We start from the raw sequence: 6,406 nt of genomic DNA, 5'->3' as shown, positions 1-6,406 counted from the left end.
TGGGGAGGGCTGGGTGTGACTGAGATTTTATCTAGAATAGGAAGGGGCCGCATTTCACAGGAGTTGTCTCACGCAGGGACGTACCCACAACATGTAGATAACACAGGACCCCTCACAACTATTGACCTGCTCTAACCACTAGACCCCACCCCCCTCCGAGAGCTGGGGACAGAACCCAGGGTCCTTACTCCCAGCTGCCCCCTGCACTAGCCCATGAGATCCCACTCATCTCCCAGAAGCGGGGACAGAACCCAGGAGTCCTGGCTCCCAGCCCTCCTGCTCTAACCCCCAAGACCCCCCCACTCCTTGGCTGGGAGTTGCATCATTTGTGACTCAGATTTTATTGTGAGCTAACGGGGCTGGGTGGTTATCTCTGGATCATAGTGCAGCCCCCTCTCAGGAAAGGACTTCTGCAAAATACAGCCCCTTCCTCTTCATGGGGGCACACCTCAGTAGATGAGCTACTGGCCAAGCATCTAGTGCATTAGAGTTGGGGGGCTGGGATCCAGGACTCCTGGGTTCTAGGCCAGGCTCTGGGAGGGAGAGGGGCTAATTTTAAAGCAGTGGCTGTTGCTTAGGTGGTTTATTTGCTAAGACAATATCCGATGATCATTTCCGTTCATGGTTTGCAGCTTGTGGATCTCAGAGAGCAGGTGAGGGGTGGAGCATGTAGAAGACACAGAGTTAAGGGGAGTGAACTCAATACACAGGGGAGGTCTCTGGGGTGCAGGGGACAGACACACGGACGCTTTGCTGGCCAAACACACAGCATCTGAGGCTCTCTCTGCGCTGGGTCTGTGTTTCCACCACTCGCTCCCCAGGTGAGTCAAGACAATGGGCAGAGGGCTCTGTGTTGGGTCTAAAGGGGAATTTCCTTGCTAAGGCCCCCAAGAAGCCACAAAATTTGCTCTTGTAAAGGCAAACTAGTGGGACTCCCTGCCACTGGGTATCAGTGGGGTTAGCCTATGAAACTCACTGCCACTGAGTGAGAGTGAGGTTAGCCTGGGAGACTCCTTGCCACTGGGTATCAGTGGGGTCCACATGGGGCACTCAATAGACAGAGGTAGTAGGCGAGGTCAGTGACATGGGGGAACATTTCCCACTTCTTTCAGGTGAGTCAGACGAGTTGCTCCCCGTTTACACAGGGCAGTCTCAGCAAGTCACAGTACGAAATGTTAGTTTGTACGGACCACGCGGGTTCTTTTTATGGAGCTTGTGGTAAAATGAGGCAAATACCTAGGTGAGTTGATGTACCCCCGACAGATCTCTGCGTACACCCACCCCTGGCTGAGAGCCTCTGCTCTAAGCCACAAGACCCCCCTTTCCTCCCACAACCCAGGAGTTCTGACCCCCACCCCACTCCCAGAGCTGGGCGTGGAACCCAGGAGTCCTGGCTCCCAGCCTGCCCTTCTCTAAGCATTAGGCCAGGCTGCAGAGCACAGCGGGCACCATGCTAACAAGGCCGTAAGGGACGCAGTCCCTGCCAGAGGCAATAGCCCAGAGGACCCGGCTGCAGGGCTGGCAGCCCGGCTGGGGGACAGAGCAGCAGCTCGGTGGCTTGAGGCTTCCTGTGTTACAATGAGAGTAAGAAGGACCCTGCGCTCTCTCTCGAGACAGGGTGAAGCAGCAATTCCCGTGGCAGACAGATAAGTACGAGAGACGGGGTAGGGGGCGGGTGGCTTTTTCCACCTTGTAGCAGTGAGTGCCACCGGCACCAGCAAAACAGGACCGACCCCCACCTCCCTGAGCCACCCAGTCACTGCCCTGGAGCCAGATCGGAACCAGCAGCTCCTGGTGGGGAAGGCCCCATCTCCATTCCCCACCCCCCTGAGCCAGCCCGTTCTCCAGATCAGCATAGGTGTGTATCTGACCTGCTAAACTGTCTCTGTCCCCACTCCTCCCACATCTACTATCCCTTTTTCCCTCGGCCCATAGTTCTACCCTGTAGCAAGGAGTTTACCCAACTATAGCCATGTTGCTGAGAATATCTAGCCTGGATATTCTAGAGGAACAGAGGACACCCAGAGAGATCCTCTCCAATGGTGCCTTCCTAAACCCCTCATTTCTCCCTTCCTCTTCTTCCCCTCCCCCTTTTCCTCTCCTCTGTCATCCCTTCTAACCCATCTTCTCTCTCTCCCCAGGGCACCATGGACCAAGGCAACATGACTCTCCCACCAACCACAGGGGCGAATTCCAGCCAGACCCCAGCAGCTGTGAGCGCCACTCACCTGGCTGCGGCCGTGTTGCTCTTCACCACCTTCCTGGTGGGTGTGGTGGGGAATGGGCTGTACCTGTGGGTGCTGGGGCTGAAGATGAGGATGACAGTGACCACGCTCTGGTTCCTCCACCTGGTCTCCTGCTACCTTCTCTTCACCCTGCTGATCCCTTTCTTCATTGTCTACGTTCTCCTGGGTTTCCACTGGGTCTTCGGCACGGTTATGTGCAAATTCCTCAACACCTGCATCTCTCTGGGCATGTTCACCTCTGTCTTCCTTCTCACCCTCATCAGCCTGGACCGCTACACCCTCTCTCACCACCCCATCTGGTGCCGGCATCACCGCAATGTGCCCCGAGCTCGGAAGCTGGCTGTGGGTGTGTGGCTGGCCTCCTTCAGTCTCAGCGCTCCCTATCTGGCTTTCCGGGAGACCCAGGTGTTGGACGGGGGCAGGATCATCTGCGTTAACAATTACGCCCTCTCCAGAGACTGGAATGGAGCCGAGCCACAGGAGCTGGGGAGACGGGTCCACCTGGCCATCTTCATGGTCCGGTTCCTGCTAGGCTTCCTTCTGCCCTTCTGCACCATCGTGGGATGCTATAGCCGGGTGGGGCTGAAGATGAAGGAGAAGAAGCTGGCGTGGGCTGGGAAGCCCTTCAAAGTCATGGTGGCCGCAGTGGTTTCCTTCTTTCTCGGGTGGCTGCCCTACCACCTCTACCAGAGCTTGAATCTCTACAAGAAGGAGGTGCCAGAGTCAGTGACAGGCACCCTCTTGGTCATTTACACCTTCACGTCCTGCTTCAATGCCTGCTTCACCCCCATCCTCTACCTCTTTGTGGGGGAGAAGTTCTGGCAGGTCTTCAGGATGTCTCTTCTCACTCTGGTCAAAGCGGCTTTTGTTGACGATCTCGGCAGCAGTGCCCCCAAGTATAGCGGAAGACAAGGGTCTGAAATTGAGAACACAAAACAGGAGGTGGCCTGAAGATGCCCAGGTTTAGGGAGAGTTGAACATTTGGTATGCCATTTCTTTCTAGATTCCTCATGGTTCTAAAACCTGATGGGTCCTGTTTATAAACCCTGCAGTGTCCCTGAATTCTAGATTCCCTGCTCTCTCCAGAATCCCATACGTTCTAGGTCTCTCAATTTTTTCGTACTCAATGGGCTGTCAATGGCACCAAACCAGTAGTCAGCTCCAGAATCTTGTCTGGTTTTGATCTCTCAATGTGTTCTCACCTGACTGATTCTGCATCACTAGCAGGCTCTGGAATCTCATTTATTGTAAGCCTCTCGGTGGGTTGGTACTCAAAGTCCATGGGTTCTAGATTCCTGACTGGGCCTGGGACATCACTGGATTCTGGAGTCTTTGCAAACCACATAGAATCCAACAGGTTCCAGATTGCTTGCTAAAAGTTTCATCATGGTCCTAGATTTCCAAATGGTTTAAAATCCATTCGATGTAGTATATTATAGAAGAGTCCGTGTATTATAATAGAGGTATCTAGCTCTTCTCTAGTGCTTGTCATCAGTAGATCTCAAAGAACTTTACCAAGGAGGTCAGTAGCAGTCTTCCAGTTTTTTACAAATGGAGAAACTGAGGCACGGTGTGGGGCAGTGACTTGGCCAAGGTCACCCAGTAGAACCTTCAGTCTGGCCAGTGGCCAAACCGGGAACAACCCAGGTCTCCTGCGTCCGAGCCCAGGTCTCTATCCATTGCATTTCCTTAGACTGTGGCTCTCTGGGACACCACCTGTCTTTTTGTTCTGTATTTGTACAGCACCTAGCACAGTGGGGCCTTGGGCCAGGACTGGGGTTCCAAGAACTACCTGAAATAAAATATAATAAGGAATAACCTTTCCCAGGCTTTCCTTGAACTACATAGATTCTGTAAGACTTGTGTGGCGCCTCTGAAATACTTTATAACCACTGTGTGACCCAATCACTGGGATATTTAGTGTGTGGAGGCTCTGGATTAGTTTAAGAGCGGCCAGTAAGGAAAACAAGCTGGCACAACAAAGAGCGACTCCAGAGAAACCACCTGCCCATAAACACTTCAGGGTGGTGAAGAGGTAATGTCCAAGTAACCAAGAAGATCCCACCTGCCAGCTCTAGCCAAGTTAGAAAACCTTGGCAAAGGCTCAGGGCTAGCAGATGAAAAGGACAATAAAGACTTCAGAAGACCCCTCCTGGTGGATTCTCCATCTCCAGCAATTTTTAAGGCAGGATTGGGTGCTTTTCAAAGAGGTCTGGCTCTAGTTCAATCAGGGACTAATTCAGGGATGTTCTGCAGGAAGTCAGAGTAGGGGACCACCATGCTCCATCTGGCCTTGGAATCTCTGATTCTAGCCAGAGGTGAGGCAGATGCTGTTGGGGTGCTCCACCAGTTGTCACCTAGAGCCCACGGGGTTGTCTGAGGAAGCCAGGCCTGCACAGGCCACCAGCCCGGAGTGGAGGCTGTAGGGAAGTTAGACGTGCATTTTACTGTTCAGATGAAACAAGACTGACAACCATGACAGATACCACCTTTCGCTGATTCAATATTCAATAGGATCTCATGGATTCTAGGAGTCCTGGCCGATAGTTAACCTTTTGGGTCCCAGCTCTGTCAGTGTTTTGAATGTGATCTGGTCTGATGTGGGCTAGATTTAGACATCATGTTTTCCAGGCCCCTGTATGTTTCGAAAGCAAAGATCCTATGAGTTCTAGATATTTGGCTGGTTCTTGAACCTTTGGTTTCTAGGTTTGCCAAGATTTTAAAACCCAAATAGCTCCTATGTAGTCTAGAACATCCTAGTTTCCAAGCTCATATATGACATCCTAGACCAAAGAGGAGCAGTTTGGGTTTTAAAAAACTTGGCAGACCTAGATCTCAAGAGGTTCAAGAACCACTCAAATGTCTAGAACTCATGGGGTATGATTGGATTTTTATATATATAATGTGTGTGTGTGTGTGTAAGTAAATACACACTCAGTAGTGTCACATGAGTTCTAGATATTTGGTGAGTTCTTAAACTTCTTCAGTTCTAGGTGTGACAATGTCTTGAAATGCAATCGGATGTGACATGGTCTAGTATTCAAGGGCTCCAAGCACCTATATGTTTGAAAACACAATAGGATGCCGTGAATTCTAGATATGTGGCTAGTTCTCGAACCTCCTGGGTTCCAAGTCACCGCGGTTTTTTAAAAAATTATGGAACCTAGAGCCTTTTACAAACAAGACCCCTCAGGGCAGCGTCTCTGGAATTGAGAACATTCTCCGCTTTGCAGGTGAAGTCCATGGAAGCACATACTGACCTGAGACACCTTGCAACAGGCCTGATGTTCACAAAGGGTTCAGCTCCTTCTGGAAGATCAGGCCTCTTTAATGGTGTTCATCTAGGAAACCCTCCAAAAATAGAAGCATAACAAATAATCACCAGTTATTTTGGAATATTAAGCCTGTAAGGCAGTAGGGCATGGAGTGAACAGGCCAGATCCTCGGACAGTGTAAATCAGTGTCGCTCTGTTGACTTCATGTCAGAGTTCTCGGGTTCTTCTCCTGCCTCTGGGAGGGGAGCAGGGTCTAGCAGGGTAGAGTGCGGGGACTAGGAGCAAGGACTCCTTGGTTCAATCCCCAGCTCTGGGAGGGCAGTGATCTCTAAGTTAGAGCAAACTTAGTAACATCAAAACATTTAGTGAATTAGTATCAAGTTTGCCAAATTGTTTCGCTCAACCACCAAAAATCTGAAACATGTTTCAATATGAAACATTTTGATTTTCTTTTTCGAAATGGCTTTGTCTTGAAATGTGCTTCAATTTTATTTTATTTTTATTTAAAATGTGTAAAATCCAAGCTCACAAAAAAACCCATTTTTTTCTGACTGAAAGAAACCCTCTCCCACCCCCGCCTTTTCATTTGCCAAAAAAATCATTTGGGATCATCTCCAAATAAGTGCCCCCCCCTAAAATTTCCAGAATAACCAGAGACCCAAAGAATTGGTTATTATCACAGGACTTACATGCCATCTGTGGTCCCAATTCAGCCCCATTGTGGCTGAAAACACCAGGTCAAAGCTGATAATAGGGAGGAGAACTCAAACATCTCCATGTTGAGATCGAAATAGCAGTGGCCGTGTCTCTAGGCCCCCACGTGTCAGCTCAGCGTGGGTGTTACTCACCCTCAATTTCCGGAAGCCGTAACTCGCAGAGGTGTGA

General features: G+C 50.5%; 1 pseudogene across 1 annotated transcript; it reads left to right on the top strand.

The window, feature by feature from the left end:
• Window positions 1-610: 610 nt before the first annotated feature.
• Window positions 611-3,197, top strand: LOC311512527 (putative G-protein coupled receptor 33 pseudogene; annotated as a pseudogene). The gene is made up of 2 exons: window positions 611-821; window positions 2,142-3,197. The product of its transcript is annotated as a putative G-protein coupled receptor 33 pseudogene (transcript).
• The last annotated feature ends 3,209 nt before the right edge of the window (window positions 3,198-6,406 follow it).

This window comes from Lepidochelys olivacea, assembly GCF_965140295.1.
Source record: "Lepidochelys olivacea isolate rLepOli2 genome assembly, chromosome: 24".
Lineage (NCBI taxonomy): Eukaryota > Metazoa > Chordata > Testudines > Cheloniidae > Lepidochelys > Lepidochelys olivacea.
Note: the sequence above shows the minus strand (reverse complement) of the source record. Positions and strands in the feature narration are given on the sequence as shown.